Source organism: Carettochelys insculpta, chromosome 27 (assembly GCF_033958435.1).
Source record: "Carettochelys insculpta isolate YL-2023 chromosome 27, ASM3395843v1, whole genome shotgun sequence".
Taxonomy (NCBI): Eukaryota; Metazoa; Chordata; order Testudines; family Carettochelyidae; genus Carettochelys; species Carettochelys insculpta.
In genome coordinates, this window is record NC_134163.1 from 11,392,884 (window position 1) to 11,410,431 (window position 17,548).

A 17,548-nucleotide genomic window follows, 5' to 3' on the forward strand; every position below is an offset into this window, starting at 1 on the left:
GGCTGCAGGGAGGTGCTGGCTGAGCTGGAAGGTCTGGGACTAGAGAGGCTTGTCCAAGTTCACCCTAGGCACACCCAGGATCTCTTCTAGGGGCCGGGCGCTGCCCTTCAAATGCCAACGCAGCCGAAGGACGCCGGAGGGACGGGGTGTGACGTTTGTGCCATGTGGAGGGTAATTTTCCTAAGAGGGAGGCAGCTCTTGGCAGCTCCTTAATGAAGGGGCGGGCGGCCTGTCAGGGGATTAACCTAACAGATGGGTCTGAGAGGGTATAAAGGGGGGCTGGACCCCCATGGGCTGTCAGGGAGCCAGACTGTGCAGAGAAGGGAGCTGGGATGAGCCAGAGAAAGTGAAGAGAAGAGCTGAAGAAAGGAGGGCAGGATGGAGGCAGGAGGGGACGAAGCCTGGAGGATGGGGCAGGAAACTGGCCTCGTGGAAGAGGGGCCTGAGCCAGCCCACCCCTGTGGGAAGGAGGAGCAGCGGGAAGGCCAGAGGGTCTGTGAGCCTGGCCACGGGGAACGTTCCCAGGGTAAGTCACCCTGATACTGACCATGGAGATGCTGTGGGAGGGGCTGGGAAATAGACCCTCTGCGGCACAGAGGCGGTTATGTTCCGGCCTCAGAGCCCCGCACTTTCAGGAAGCAGCAACACCATGGAGGGGGTGGGTCTGATCCTACCCTCACCCCATAGCAAGGGGTCACAGGGCAGGTGTACCCCAGAGCCAGCCTCTGCTAGGGAGGGAAGGCAATTCCATCCCCAAGACTCCAAGGGCACCACCAAGTCAATCTGCTCCTGTTCTAGGCAACAGGGACACCCTTCCACTAGGAACTGTGCTGAGGCCCAGCAAACTCTCCACACAGAGGCTGCCAGCTGGCAAAGATTTCCAGCTCCCTCCAGCGCCGGACAGCTTGAGTGGCGGTTCAGAGGCCAGCTCTGGATGGTTCTTTTAGCCAGATCCTGCCGTCCTGCCACGGAGAGGAAGGAGGGTCTAGTGGTTAGGGCCAAAGAGAGCTCAGCAGAGCACAGACCGAGGGGAGCAGATTGCTCCCTGGTGATACAGGGGCTCTCTCTCGCCTGGTCTATGCTTGTGCCGCAGAGCAATTTCAGCAAACTGAGGTATCCCAAAATCGCTACCCTGGCTATGAAACGGGCCTGGTTGTTCGAAATATGGGGTGTGCTCTTTCGGCACCAGCGTGCCTCATTGCAGGAGGCGTAAGGCCTGTCTGGAAACAGCGCAGGATTTCAAAGCCTGGCGCGGCGTCGCTAGCCCCAAATGCCGACCTCGCCTATTTCGGAGTTAACTGGAAACAAGATACGCGCTTTGAGTAGCACAAATTGCGGATCTGGTTTCCGATGAAGGGTGCATTGTAAACGTAGCCCTGGCATCTGTGCAGTCCCTAGCGCCAGGGTCTCAACCTCACAGCCCAGGGGCCATCTGTGTCCTGAACAGTTACACAATCTGCCCCTCACGTGAGTCCCTGCAGCCCTGGGGGCGTCTGCACCTTTCCCCACGTCCAGCCCCTGCGTGCCTCTTCCCAGACCATCGCCCCGCTTCTCTCCAGCCCCCTCCCCTGTGGGACAAGGCTGTGGGGATTGCCCAGGCTCCGGCAGGGGGCACCAGGTGGGGTTGTCACCCCCCATAGTCTCTGCAGGGAACAGGCCAATACAGCAGCCTCCGCTCTGCTCCACGGCCAAATCCCCAGCCAGCTTCACTGCAGCCACAGAAAATGCCGCGTCCCAGCCTCAGCACGGGCTGGCTGGGAGATGGCAGCAGGTGGCAACTCCAGCTGCTGGCCCAGCCTGCCCAGGGCCCCGCCGGCTAATCCGAGTGTGGGGGCCCAAAGGTAAACGGGTCCCTGCCCTGCCCTGCGCCGTCGGCTGCCCGGTTCTAGTGGGGCGCGGTTGCTAAGCACAGGCTCCGCCCCCCCCTCCCTAGGCTGCAGGCCGGTGTGCGCCGGCTGCGGGGGGCAGATCCGAGGTCCCGTCCGCCTCCGCGTGGCGCCCGGCACGGACTGGCACGTGGGCTGCCTCCGCTGCAGCTGCTGCTGCCTCAGCCTGGCTCACAGCCCCAGCTGCTTCCTGCGCGACGGCAGCGTTTACTGCAGAGCCGACTACCTCAGGTGAGGTCCCCGGGCCACGGGCTCCCCCAGCCACACCCACCTGTGCCAGGCGTGGGCCACAGGCTCCCCCAGCCACATCCCACGTCCACCTGTGCCAGGCGTGGGCCACGGGCTCCCCCAGCCACACCCACCTGTGCCAGGCGTGGGCCACGGGCTCCCCCAGCCACATCCCACGTCCACCTGTGCCAGGCGTGGGCCACGGGCTCCCCCAGCCACACCCACCTGTGCCAGGCGTGGGCCACGGGCTCCCCCAGCCACATCCCACGTCCACCTGTGCCAGGCGTGGGCCACGGGCTCCCCCAGCCATGCCCCACACCCACCTGTGCCAGGCGTGGGCCACAGGCTCCCCCAGCCACACCCACCTGTGCCAGGCGTGGGCCACAGGCTCCCCCAGCCACATGCCACATCCACCTGTGCCAGGCGTGGGCCACAGGCTCCCCCAGCCATGCCCCCTGCCCACCTCTGCTGGGCTTGCTCCAGTGACCTGCCACCCCCATACATCCCACCCCCATCTCTCTGAGTGCCCCATCTCTGCTCCCTCTCTCCCCTGCAGGCTCTTCTCCCCGCGATGTGCCCGCTGCCAGGAGCCCTTGCTGCCCTCTGACCTGGTGCTGAGGGCACGAGGGGCCATATACCACCAGGCCTGCTTCCGCTGCTCCCTCTGCCAACGCCGGCTGCTGCCCGGCCAGCAGTTTGCTCTGCGGCTGGATGGGCTGTACTGCCCCATGCACCTGTTGCCTGGGCAGGAGCGGGCAGGACCAGAGAGGCCCGTATCAACAGAGACCAAGTGGCACCACCCCAGTAAGCTCTGGGCAGGGTTGTGTGCCCAGGAGGGCACCCCGTGCAGTAGCACGGGTAACATCGGGAATTTTGCATCCAGTTCTGGGCCCCCAGTGCAGAAAGGCTGGGGATGCACTGGACAGAGTCCAGCGGAGGGCAACCAAAATGATGAGGGGGCTGGAGCACATGACCTACAAGGAGAGGCTGAGGGGTTTGGGCTTATTTAGTCTACAGAAGAGAGGAGTAAGAGGCAATTTGATAGCAGCCTTCAATTCCCTGCAAGGGGGCTCTAAAGAGGATGGCGAGAGGCTGTTCTCAGTGGTGAGCGATGGCAGAACAAGGAGCAATGGTCTCAAGTTACAGTGGGGGATGTCTTGATTGGATATTAGGAAAAACTACTCCCCAGGAGGGCGGTGAATCACTGGAATGTGATATCGAGAGAGGTGGTGGAATCTCCATCCCTAGAGGTTTTGAAGTCCCGGCTTGACAAAGTCCTGGCTGGGATGACTTAGTTGGGGCTGATCCTGCTTTGCACAGGGGGCAGGAACCCACTGACCTCCCGCGGTCCCTTCCAGCCCTGGGGTTCTAAGAGGCAGTGATATACACCCCTGCTGGGCTACCCCCCCCTTGGCCTGTCCCCACCCCCAGGGAGCACCAAGGCAAACCCAGTTAAGAACCCGACCGTGGGTTGGAATCGCCATGCAGCACCCTTCTGCACACACAGCACTGGGGGCTAGGAGGGTATTTCACTCGCTCCTTGGTGGACATGCTGAGCCTTCCTCTTGGTTTTGAGGGGCCATGGATCAGGCCCTGTCCAAGAGCCCAGGGACACCCATTGGCTGCAGACTCCGCGACCCAACAAACTCATTTCATGCCCAACAGCTTTCAGCCTCTGCCAGTGTGATTTGAACTAGCTGGTTCCCCAGCCCTCTCCCAGTCCCCCCAGCCACCCACTCCCCTCAAAGCAGGCTGAAAACCCCAGCACTGATGTTGTCCCCGGGTCATGTTTAGCCAGAGCCCATCCTGCTTGGGGGTCTAACCCAGTGCTCCCCATAGGCAGAGCGCTTGGGCAGATGCCCAGGAGAGAGTCAGGTGTTCCCCAGCTGATTAGCAGAGCACCCACGGTCGGCAGCGTGCGCCTCTATGGGTGGTGCACCTCCACATCTCTTATTCTAACCCCCAGTCTCTCTCCCTGCCCCTAGAGGTGGGCTCTCGCCTCCCTGGGGCCCAGGGCCGCTCCAGGAAACTGACCCGCATCCGTACCGTCTTGACCGAGTGGCAGCTCCAGGCCCTGAGCTCCTGCTACGTGGCCAACCCTCGCCCCGATGCCAGGCTGAAGGATCAGCTGGTGGAGCTGACCGGCCTCAGCCCTCGCGTCATCCGCGTCTGGTTCCAGAACAAGCGCTGCAAGGACAAGAAGCGGAAGCTGGGGAATCAGCAAAGCCAGCAGCAGTCGGCAGCCCTGGTAAGGGGGGGGCACAGTCCATCCAGGGAGACCCAGCAGCAGGGGAGCTTGAGTGAGCTACAGAACTAGAGACCGACAGGATTTGTTGGTGTCCCAGAGCCTGGATAGAAAATGCCCTTTGTAGGCCCTGCAGCCCCATCTGGTCTCTTCTCTGCTGCAGAGATGCTAGCAGGAGAAGCACAAGAGCATCTGAGTCACTTTTGAGTGTGAAACCCTCACTACTTACACTAGTGAAAAGAGCCTCGCACAAGGGCATTGCCATTCAAGGTCCCTGTGGGTGGGGAGTCACAACCAGGCACTGTAGGGTTTGGGTTGTAAGTCAGGAAGCAGGGAGGCCAGGGAGTCAGAGGTTTGCAAAGCTCACAGGCTAATGGGTGGGCTGCAGCTCACAAAAGCTTTTCAGCTGGGGTTTAACTCTGGGGTTGCAGGAGGATTCAAGTTAAAAAGTGCTGCAGCTCTGGAGCCTGTATGCTAGATCCTGACCCTCCACCTGCACTTGCTGCCTTTTATCCCTGGAGGGCAGAGCCCTTTGCACAGGCAGGAGATTTTTTTTGTGAGGGGAAACTGAGGCAGAGAGCAGGGCAGGGACTTGCCCAAGGCCCAGTGGCTGAGCCAAGAGTGGAACCCAGGAGTCCTGCTTCCAGTCCAGTTCTCCCGTCCATCAACGCTTCTGGACCAGCCCAGCCAGAACTGGTGCTCCTATTAAAGCCCCATCCCAGCTCGAACTGCTTTGTCCTCCATGTGATGCCCCACCGCCAGTCCATTGGGGAGCCTGGTCTCACTCCAGGCACAGCCCCTCTGCTCAGGCTGCCAGTCAGAGCCAAGCACTGAGGTGCTTTTGTGGTGAAGGATGCACCTGGCTCTGGGCTAAGCCCTGCAAACTCATTCCACAGATGGTAACGCCCACTGGCCTCCCCTCTGCTCTCACCACAGGGCTTGCAGGGGGCCATGGGGACCCAGATGGTGGCCGCCAGCCCACAGCCCCAGGATGAGGCATGGAGCCCAGTAGAGATTCAGCAGGACAGGCCCTCGTGGCAGCTGGGCAGTAGCACCGAAGAGGTCAGTTTCTCCCAGCTGCTGCCACTGAGACTCCAAGCGGCTCATCTGGGTGGGCGCCGTTCTGCACTACGGCCATGAGCCAAAGCCCAGGGGAGCCACTGGAAGTGCGGGACAGGGGCGCAAGTGACTTCAGGGAGCTCTGGATCAGGCCTTATCTATGCCCCACATGCACTGGCTAGGGCAAGTTATAGACACATGCCCTTCCCCTGCCAGTGCCTGCTGCACACCCAACCTCTCCACAACCCCTGGAGGCAGCAAAGCCTGGCGGTAATCAGGGAGATCCTGCCTGTTTGCACCAGCCAAGGATCTGGCCAGAACAAGCCACAGGCAAGTTTAGCTCTGGGGCCAGGCACAGCCCTGCAGACACCCCCACACCTGCAGTCACCAACCCTGAGCACAACTCCACCACCAGCACAAACCCACCCCAGAGAGCCTCGGTACATACACACCAGCCAGGCCAGGGCTCTGAGGCTGGCTCCGTTCCCAGGCACCACAGCCCCAGCCTGAGCACCTGCACAGATGATGCTAGCTCTGTAGCACAAGCCCCAGGCTGAGCTCCCTGCCATGGGGTCCACCTTGCTACCCACATGCACCCAGTGAGATTCCCTGCAAGGGACTTTCTTTAATCAGTCATTTGCCAACAACAGACCCAGTCCTGACCACAAGCCCAGTCCTTCAGCTTCAGCCCCCTTCAGCAGCTTGCAGTGCTCCCTGCCCAGGGGAGAACAACAGCTCCCAGGGCTGAATCCTCTCTCCAACAGCTCCTCTTCCTTCCTGCCTAGCCTGGGTCATACTTATCTCAGAGGTTGGGTGAGCTCACCTGAGCCCTTTTGCTCCACCTGTGCTACAGGTGGGGTTAATACCCATCTCTCCTTAAAGGGCCAGCTCCCTTTTCTCCCTGCTCCCTCTGGCTGGTCTACCTGCCCCTCAAGAGGAGGGCAGGAGGAAGGGGAGCTCAGCTCAGCTCAGCTCAGCTCAGCTCTGGCTCAGCTCTGGTTTTCGGAGGGGGATGCAGGGGCGAGCAGTTTGTGGGTTGACCTGACTATTCAGGGCCAAGGTGGGGGGTTGGTTGTCTTTAGGGTGTAGGAGACTCAATATTTCCCCTCCGTGTCTCCCCACAAATTCCTCCCCCCCAAAGAAATCTTAAAGCCAGGCCTGATCGCACGGCCAATGCCACCATCCCGGGTAGCTTGTGATGGGAACACTGCGCGTCTGGGGAGGTGTAAATAGACCTGGTGGCACGGGTGGTGCTCAGGAACGAGCCCGGTAGTTCTGGGTCTGGTTGCCCCAATAAAACTTGCTGTGTCCTGTGAACGTCTCCTTCTGCACGGCTCGTTACACCCGCCTTGGCAAGTCAGCGCGACCCCTTCCGCCTTCCCCACCCCACTGCTCGGCCTTCTGAGTGACCCAGACGGCGATCACTCCCCCAGGCTCCGAGTCCTTTCCTGAGCCTCTCCTGCCTGGACTCTGCAGCAGGCAGATCCCCCAAGGCTTGGGCTTCCTCTTACCAGCTCCGGGATTAGTGAAATGTGAGGCCAAGTGTAACCCTGCCACCCATCCCCTGGGTGTCAACCCACACTGCCAGATGGCAAGCGTAGCCGTGGGCGGTGGGGTTGCCACATCTGACCTTTCAGAAGAGAGGCCACCCCTGAGAGGGAGTGTGTCTGTATCAGTATCTACCCCCCAGGCCACGGACTCTGCCTGCCTCTTTCCCACACACACACACACACACACTCACCATCTGGGGTTTGATAGTCTTTTCTTCCAGCTCAGTGGTCCGGATCGTGAACGCCACCCCGAGAGCACTGCTGTAGCTGTCCGTGTTGGGGCCAGCCTGGGGAACAGAAGAGGGACAGTGAGTGGCAGGGGCAGGGGGACACAGGGGGTGCCTCCAGTCTCCTCCAGATTGAGTGTTCCCCCAACACTGCACCCCTTAATCCACATCTCATCACATCACAATTTCACGGCAACCAAAGATGAAGTATCTATTTTCCCCTGATCCAAAGCCTAGCAACCCCAGCTAAAAGAGAATCTCTGCTAACTACCAGCAGTATAGGGGCTAGGACACACAGATGAGCAGTCCCAAGTCCATCCTGGAGAGGACAGTGGTTTTAGCCCAGTAAGATGCACAAGCTCACAACCCCTCATGTTCATGACATATAGTATTTTATCATGTCAGATGGGGAAACTGAGGCAGTGACTTGCTCAAGGTCACACAGCAAGGGGCTGACTGAGCTGTGAAGAGAAAGCCAAAAAAAAGTCTCAGCTTTCTCTGCCTCCTGGGGCATGGAGAGGGGACAAGACAGTGTCCCTGGAGTTGGTGACCTGGCTCCTAGGTGCTCCCGTAATACAGCTCAATGGAAATGTACAGCACCTGGCACAACGCGGGCTGCTCAGTGAGCAGGCTTCCGGGCACTGCTGTAATCCACCTAATAACCATTGCTGAGACAGCGACAGGCAGCGGGAGGCAGGACATCCCAGCTCCGGAGTCTCCAGTCAGGAGGAGTTTGAACAAGCAGCCGCCGTTGGAAAATGGGACGGTGACTCCCTGCAATGCCTTGGCGGTGGGAGGGGGGAATTGCAGCAGCTGAGTAAGGTCCCCCTTTCTCCCCTCCCGCTGCAGCCAAACAGCCACCCGTGGAGACGAACTGCAGCTCCTGCCTGGCAGCCATCAGCAATGGACAGTGGCTCTCTGGGAGGGGAGATTGCAGGGGAAGAAAGGGGGGCAAACCCACCCTATGGACAAGGACAACCACCCCCACTCCTTCCAGTGTGGCCAGGAGACTATGGGGGCCCCTCCCCTGTCCTAGGAGCTCTGTGCTTAGAACATCTGGGCTCATTGTCCCTGCGCCCCCAAGTCTGGACACTTGAACCACTCCAATATCCCCCCTGCCCTGCCAACGTCTCCTTAATGCCCCATTCACCCAGGATTTCTTCTGAGGACACTTTCCCACCCCCAGGAACATACTGTACCCCCCATCTTTTGAAACAAGGCAAAGCCCCTGGGAGATGGGGCTGGACAATATAGGCTGGTGGTCCTTGGAGGGGAATCCCAGCTTCTCGCCGGGGTGCCAGGGAGGGAAAGCGGGTAGCACACGGCTTCAGGAAAAGGAGGGTTTTGTGTCTTTGTCTGTCCTCCCACAGGGCTCTCCCCTCTCCCCACACCCCATGCCTCACCCCCCAGAATTGCAAAAAAGCTGCTCTGCCTATAGGCCATCTTTCCAAGCTGGAAAAGGAAGACCCTGTCCTTGCCGCTAGAGGGTAGCACAGCTCCAACAAAAACCCCAAATAAGCTCGCCTGCAAACTAAACTTTCATGCAAAAAAACCAAGGCCCTGAGTCCAGCAAAGCTACACTGAGCCTATGATCCCTGCCCCCCGCCCCAGCTGGGGACATTGGGGTTGGGGGTACCCCAGACTGCTGCTTCCTGGGGTGCAGTTTAACATGGGCATTGGTTGATCTAGGAAGGTTGGGGCAGACAGGCTAGAGAATGGACCCTGGGGCGCTGCAGGGATGTGACACAGCAAGGGGACGAGGCTGCTGTCTGTCTGTCCGTCCGCTCCACGCCCACCCCGGCGTGAGCTGAGAGACCGGAGGAGAAAGAGAAGTGCAAAGAATCCGTTTCCCAGGCACCAGGCCCAGCGTGCCCCTGCACACGCGAGGTAGGCGGGTGTGTGCCCATCGGGAACGTGCCCTGTCCCTGTGCGATGCGTGTTCTCCTGCACGCCTGGCGTGTGTGCCGGGGCCTGGTGCGGCGCTAACATTTGCACTGGGAAGAGCCAACGAGTCTGGCGAATTTGCTGTGAAATCACACGGATGTTCCTGGCCTGGGTCGCTGGTGCCCTGCATGGCCAGGCTGGGTTGGTCTGTTCTGTGCCCCGACTCCTTCCCCTGGCCTAGGGTGACCACATCGCCCTACAGCAAACATGGGCTGCCAGCCTACAGAGCTGGGGGCTGCTGTCCCAGGTCAGGGCTCCTCAGCGAGGTGCCAGGGGATGGGGGCTCCACAACCTTCCAGCAAGGGGTGCTGAGAACAGGGCAGCTGCCCCATGGAGGAGTCTCCCCACAGCAGAAGCTGCCTCCCTGAGGCACAGGGTGCCAGGGAACGAGGCAGATGACCCATGCAGGGGCTCCCCAGCAGCGAGATCTGCCTTTCCGAGCTGTGGGGCGCCAGGGAAGGAGACAGCTGCCCAGCAGTGGAACTCACTGGCAGCAGGGGCCTCCGTGGGGTTGTCCCCCCGGAGGAGCTTTCCTGCAGCAGGAGCTGCCGTCCTGCGGTGCAGGGTGCCAGGAAACAGGAGCCCCACCAAATATGCAACAATTTGCCCATTTCCTTAAGGAAGTCGGGGCGCCTGCGAGACAGCGTAAATAAGGGGCCACCCGGGGAACAAAGGGCTGGATGATCACCCTGCCCTGGTGCAGCCCTTAAGCTCCAGATTACCAGCTGGACTAGTGCTTCTTCCCTCTGCTGCTACTGCAGCTTCCCCAGCCACCAGCAGGAAAGATCAGAGCCCCAGAAACATCACAGCTCTGCACTGCTCGGGCAAGAGGGGCACAGAGCCGCGAAGGGGTCAGGGGAGGTCAGGGGGTCCTTTCATATAGATCCGGATGCTCCAAACCCCCTAGGTTTCCTTGCCCAGAGCAGGTGGTGATTAGCAGGTTGCTGAAACTTTCCTGCTGCACCAGAGCAGCATGTTAAAGAGCCAGGGGCCCTGGGAGAGCTCAGCATCAGCCCTGGAATAACAAGGAGAAGACGCTGCGATCTCAGCGTCGGCGGGGCTAAAGGAAACCAGCTCACACGTCTCCCCTTCTGCAGGTGTGACGGCAAACTGCTCCCCCTTTCCCTCCAGCCTGGCCTTCAGCTGCGACGCAGGGACTCAGCCTGCCAGGCTTCCCATGGGGTGAGTGATAGGGCATGGCAGAGGCTGGCCCAAGCTCGGCAGGACAGTCTAGTGGTTAAAGTACCTGACTGGGGTAGAAGCACAGAACACTAGGAGTGGAAGGGACCTTGAGAGAGCATTGAATCCAGTCCCCGGCCCTTGCAGGGGGACCAGCACCATCTTCTAGCTCATCTCTGTTGGATATGTATCCACCCTGCTCTTAAATATCTCCAGTGATGGAGATTCCACACCCTCCCCAGGCAATTTATTCCAGTGTTTGACCACCCTGACAGTTAGAAAACTTTTCCTAATGTCCAACCTAACCCTCCCTTGCTGCAGTTTAAGCCCATTGCTCCCTGTCCCGTCCTCAGAGGCCCAGGAGAACAATTTTTCTCCCTCCTCTTCGAAACGCCCTTTTAGGTACTTGGAAGCTGCAATCACGTCCCCTCTCAGCCTGCTCTTTTCCAGCCTGAACAAACCCAGTTCTTTTCATCTTCTCTCACAGGTCGTATTTTCTAGACTTCTCACCATTTTAGTTGCTCTTCCCTGGACCCTCTCCAATTTCTCCACAACTTTCCCAAAATGTGGGGCCCAGATACAGGACACGGGAGATCTAGGATCAGTACCCCACCCCCATTTAAGACTCCTTGTTTGATCAGCGCCTTGATTTCCCCCCACCCGTTTTCCGTAAATCTGACCTACGTAGACTGTGAGCACTTGGAAGCAGGGGCTTTCCCACAACAGACCCTGATCTCAGCCAGGGCCTCTTGGTGCTACTGTAACAAGACGTAAAACTCAGGTGGGGGCTGATTCAGGGAGCTCTGATGCAGTGGCTAGGGCAGTAGTCAGCTTGCCTAGTGGTCAGGCAGCGGCTTCATTGCTGTTTCCAGCGCAGGCCCTGCCAGGTAGGACACAGCCGGCCACTATTTCTCCTTTGTGTCCCCTCTTTGGGGTTCTGGTGTGAGACAGGGGAGAGAGAAAAGCCGGGAGGGCTCAGACTTCCCACTCCACCAGTCCTGACCAGTGTTTCCCTGTAATTTTTTCCATCTGTGGGCAGAATAAATTCTGTTCTGTGCACCGAGGCATGCATGGATGTGCACCACCCAGAGAAACACAGGCTGCCGGCTGTGGGCGCTCTGCTAATCAGCTGGGCAGCATCCAAAACTCTCGTGGGCACAGCTTACAGGGAACAATGCTCCTGACCCAGGGCCATACGCAGGTGTTGCAGTGGCTGGACCACTCATAGTTCTACCCCAAGTGATGCAGCCTGCTGGATTGCTGCCTGCCAGACTCTGGTTCTGCTGCTTGGGGGGTGAGCCCAGTCATCACTTGGTCTTCCTCTGCCAGGACAATGCCCCATTTTTCAGGGTTCTCAGCTCCAAGAAGGAAAATCTGGCAACCAAGGGCAGCCTCTGACTGGGGCTCCCAGCATCAGTCTGGAAGCCCGTTACTCCCACGTCCTCTCTCAGGGGCCCTTTTCAACTGTCCCCCCCACCCCACCAGCACGTGAATCAGAGGCTCCAGGCAAAACACATGTGGCTCCGTGGCCTCAGGAAAAGTGGAGCTGATTTCCCTGGCAGGAACAAGCAGAACGTTGCTCCGGGTCCAAGCTGTTGGAAAATCCACGCCTGGTCCCTGGAGACCCAGCACTTCCGTCCAAGCGCCGGCCCAGCTTGGATAATGTATTCGGAAAGATGGCAACGCAGCTGTGAGTGCACGGGGGAAGGGCTGTGGATGTGTCTAACCCCGGCCTCCCACCTGACTTCTGCGCTAAACACAGCCAGTGATGCGGGGGCGGCGGGGAATATTCTCCTGAGGGCACTGTGTCAGAAGTCACATGTGCCATGTCCTCAAGGCAACCGAGTCTTGCTTCCCTGTAGGCCACCGGGTGCTGTGACAGAACACTGAGTGAGAACCAGGTTCTGAGCTTGCTATGCTGCATTGACTTCAGTCGTTCTCTCTGCCTGCGCCAGCATCAGCGAGAGAAGAATCAGCCCCTCAGGATCTGGCCCAAGAGCAAAAAAACCAGATACATGTGCTGGCAGCCTGTTGGCTCTGGGAAGCCCCTTGCTGGGCACAACTGGCAATATTTCCGCTATGTTTTTCCACGTATGTGCAGAATAAATTTTGTTATGTGCACCAAGGCATGAGCAGATGCGCACCACCACTGCAAACACATGCCCCTGGCCATGGGCACTGTGGACACTGCTAATCACCAGGGCGACATCTGAATCTCTGGTGGGGGGGGGCTGCGAAGGTTCCCTCTATTTTTTTTGCACCCCCTGGCTGGAATAAATTTTGTTATCTTCACTGAGGCACACGCAGATGCGCACCACAAGGAGAAACACACACTGCTGGCCATGGGCACGGTGGACGCCCTGCTAATCTCAGCCAAGGGTCTTTTCCCTGCTTGGCTGCTGCGGTACACAGAGCTGAGCTGAAAGGGGGAGCCTGGGTGTGCCTGGCTGGGTCTCACCCGCACTGGCACACACACACACGTGTGTGTGTGTGTGGATGCATGCAGACAGGTGTGGGAAATTTTCTTAACAAACCATTCTACAGGGGCCTTGATCTCCTGTAAAACACGCCACCGCACGCGGGGATAGACAAGTGGCCGTGACGAGGCATACTGCAGGGCCCAAATGCACATGCAACGGTGACACGGGCGGGCAGAGGTAAGAGCATTTGCTGTACAAATACGCACACACCATGGAAACAGGACCGTCTACCAACTGCGGCAAGAACAGTGTGAGCACGCTGCACCGCCAGCCTGCCGGGGGAGGATGTGACTTCTGAAGAGGTTGGCTTTGGGTTTCCTGTATGTGGGCTTATGATTTTTTTTTTGTTTGTTTTAAATGTCTAATTGAGTCATTTATGGAGAAGTTGGAGGAGGTGCGGCAGGGAAGGAATCAAACAAGTTGTGGGCTCCTCGCTGTGTTCCGGTTCCTGGCCGGTACGCAAAAGGACCCTGAGAAACGCCACGCTTAACCAGGGTCTTGGCAGAGCCCTAAGGCAGCCGCTCGGTGCAAGCCGGCAGGCCAGCCCAGGGCGCACAACCTGCACCGTGTACGGTTGCACGCCCAGACACACTTCAGTGTGTTTGCACAAGGTGCTTGCTGCCACCCCCTTGCTCTGCACGTGCACACGCCCATTATCGTAGAATCCCAGGCCTGGAAGGGACCTAGCCCCCCAGTATTGGCTTTGCAGTGAAGAGGATTTGAACCTGCACAGGGAAGCCCAACTGGGTTTCTAATCCAACCCGTACCCACTTGAGCATCACAGCTGTGCCACTGGAGTAGTGCAGAGTGGGGCTCTGAATTGTGTGCACACTCTCCATCTGCTCCCGTCTCGCTGTGTACAACTGGGTCTGCCCATGTTGTGGCATGTGCTTGGTAGGACTGTGCGTGTCTGGGCCTGTCCATCTGCGTGTCTGTTCCTGTCCCATCTCCCCTCCAGCTCTCAGTTCCGTGCTGTGCTTTAGATCAAACAGCTGTAAGAAAAGGGGGGTTTTCAGCCCCCTCCTAACTCCACAAGCCGCCCCCGCTCCCCCACCCCTCCAGACGTTTCGGTGGCAGCTGCATCTTCAAAGAGCCGTGGGAAAGGAGAGTGTTGGAGGCTGGTCTGCTTCGCGCTGGCTACCTCCTGACAGCCCCCCCACCAGCTCGCTAACAGCCCCTGGCCAGGTCCTCTCAGCTTCTCCAGCCAGGGTCAGACGTGGTCCCTCCTGTTTGGGGTCATGCTCACTGCGCGGGGCTGAACTTGCAAAGAGTAGCTTGGCCCCAGCCTCCCTGGGAGACCCTGTTGACCACTGGCCACTAAGGCTGGCAGGGGGCAGCCCAGCATAACCATTGGGTATAAGGGGCCAGCAGCTTCTGTGTCTTCCCTTCGGCCCAGTCCTGTCGCCAAGGGAAAGAGGAGGGGTCTGCTCTCCGTGCCCCCGTCACCCCCAAGCAATAGAGCCATCCCCACCTGTCTCTGGCTCCATGCGGCTCCTAGGATTTAAACCTAATTACAGCTCCCCTGTAGGGATCCCAGCTGCCCTATCTCTGACAGTGATCTTAATGGCTTCTCTATGGAGATTAAATGCCTGGGAGGTCTGGCTGGGCCCAGGGGAGGCTGGGCAGCCCAAAGAGAGCTGTGTACCCTGATCAGAAACCAGCACCAAGCGGGTGTACACCTGGCCCATCGCATTCACCCAGGTCAGCGCTTCTCTTCCCAGGTGCTGGAGGCAAGAGTGGGCATGTGTGTTGATGGGTGGTGCACACCCACCCATGCCTTGGTGCACATAATAAAATTTCTTACACCCCAGAGGGGAAAAAATGAGAGGGAACCCTGCTGGGGGCCCCAGGGCCAGCCTCACTACTGACCAGCTAGTGCCCCACGCCAGGGTCTGTACTGTGGCACCCATGTGGGGTTAGTGCGGGGCTGCCTGTGACACACAGCCCCACAGGCCCTTCTTGGGATGAGTGCAATCATCTGCTCCAGCTGCCCCGCCTGCCACGTAAACCTGTCCAGCCTGAAAGAAGCTCCCAGGCGTACACACTGACAGCCACACACCTCCACACAAGCCTGCCCTGACAAACACACCTCTTCACAAAAACGCCCACCCCCAGACAACAATCACACCTATGTATCCATGGATGCAACCATCCATGAACACCCACCTGTAGACACAATCACACTCACAGTCACACAGGGATTCACACACCTCTGCACAGCCATGCACAGACAACCACACACACACTCCCACAGGAGATACAACCTCCACACCCCATACAGTTGCCAAAACTACACACAAAAATTAAAACAGAGACACATATCACCTGCACAGACAGACAGACCCGCAGATAAACCCAGAGAGACACAAACAGGCCCCCAAACACCCAGCCAGATCACTGTGTGTACTTGTTCTTACACACACAAGCAGCCAAGGACAGAAGTGTTGCTAACCCACACTTGCAAGACTCCATCCCTTTGCATGGTGAGGGCTGAGCAGAGAGCCCAAGGAAGACAGAATCCAACATCATTAACATCACAGCTACCACCTGCTGGTGTCTCCGCTCAGGGCCCACAGCTCTCTCTCCAGCTCTGTTTCTCTCCTGGATGAGAGACGGCTCATCCCATCGATTTGGCTCCTTTGTGATTTAGATCAGACCTTCGACCGTCTACTCTGCTGCCCCTAATTGAATCCACAGCGTTCCCATAGATGAGAAATCAAAGGGACTGCTTGTAATCTTCAGCTTGTATGGAAGGAAGAAGGCATTCATAAGCTCAGTACCCAGCAGGATCCGGGCCTGAAAGCCCCTAATTTCAGGGTGGGCAGCCTCTCTCTAGGGGTCCTTAAGGGTGTGTCATTGTGGTTCTTTGACTACCAACAGTAACAAGTCAATGCTGGTGCTGGGATAATGCAAAGACCACAGAAATCCGCAGACATCGAGAGCTGTTTGCATTGCTCAGTCGGAAACCATCCTTCTTTATGTTAGCTACTAATTTCATTGGGTGACCCCTGCTTCCATATGCCTCATCATTCCTATGGCCCTTATTTAGTTGCCCAATGCATATGTGGCACCCCTGTCCTCTACAAACTGGAATCGGACTGCTCACCCACATGTCATAAGCCCTGTACTGCTAGCCAGTCACAGAGACTCTCCTGCCACACTAGTAGCAGACCTCTGAAAAACAAATTGTTGGGGACAATTTTCTTGGGCCATTTGGATTTTTCCCCTCCCCCCACTATTTTTTAACAAAAAGCCCCAAACTCTTGTGTTCATAACCAGCCCCCTTCAGAATACAAGACCAAGGGGGCAGAGTTCCCGCTAATCTTTTCCATCCATGGACAGAATGAATTTTATGGGCACCATCAGTCAAAACACAGGCTGCTGGCAGTGCATGCTCTGCTAATCAGCTGGGCAGCACCTAATCTCTCCTGGGCAGCTGCCCAAGTGCTCAGCTTACAGGAAACATTGACTTCTTGGCAGATATCCTTCCCCAACCAGCTCTGCCGACTTCCACCGGGGCAGGATTTGGAACACTGCAGCCTCTTCTACACACCTTGACTTGGCCGGAGTTAGGCTCCCTATTCACCAGCATCGGCTACTGCAGCATTAACAGAGCCTGAAGCCACCAAGCTGCATCCATTTTTCTCCATTTCCTCTGCCCCGTTCGTGCTGATGTGGCCCCTTCTGCCAGACTGCCACACTGCTGCCCTCTAGTCATTAGGAAGCTAATTGTATGGCACAGACTCTGCTGGCTTCATTTTTCACAGAAGAAAATAGATTAGGGAAAGCAGCTCCTCCCTGGGATGAGCGAGCTGCAGAGAAGAGAAAGCAGGAGCCTTGCTAAACTCAGCCCTTGGTTGGGTCTACCTGTCCTTAGCTGACCCAGCCCCCTGCCCCTCGCTGCTCAGAGCCAGCAGGACTTAGCAGTAAACCACACCCAGCCCCAGAGCTCAGCAGCTGAATTGATTCTCTCCTGAGGTGCCCACAAAAGTCCCTCTGTGCGGCTGACGCGCTGCCCTGTTTAACGAAGTTTTCGATCGAAGGCCAATCTATCGCCGCACAGCAGAGAAGTCTGGGGAAGTGGCCCCCTGGGGAAGTGGGATCAACACATCAAGCCACAGGGAAACAGAGCTCTCTCTGCTGGCCCCACACCTTTATGGCCAGCGACCCTATCGCCTTGCAACAACTCCTGGGCCACTAAAGAACGTCACAGTCCCCTCTGCATGGGCAGGAGTGCAGACACGCCAGCTTCCAGGGTCTGCTACTAGCATGGCAGGAGAATCTCTGACTGTCAGCAGTACAAGGCCTATGACACACGGGCGAGCAATCTGATTCCAGCTTGCAGAGGATGGGGTGCCATATACGCATTGGGCAACTAATTAAGGGCCATAGAAATGATAAGGCCTATGGAACCAGGGGTCACCCAATGAAGTTAATAGGTAACAGGTCTAAAGCTAACATGATGAAGTACCTCTCCACACACCCCCCAGTCAGCCTGCGGGGCTCCTTGCTGGTCTTCTCCACCCCGCCCCCCCCAGTCAGCCTGCAGGGCTCCTCGCTGGGGGAGGCTGTCAAAGCCAAGAGTATAACGGGGCTGTAACCAAGCACTGACTCACCACCATGGCACCTCCTGCTACCCACCTGAGAATTAGCTCAACCCAGTCCCCAGAGTGGCCTCTTCCAGCTGGCGTCTTGCCTGCCATTACCTCCTGTCCATTCTCCACCACCTTGCACGAGGACCTGCATCCCT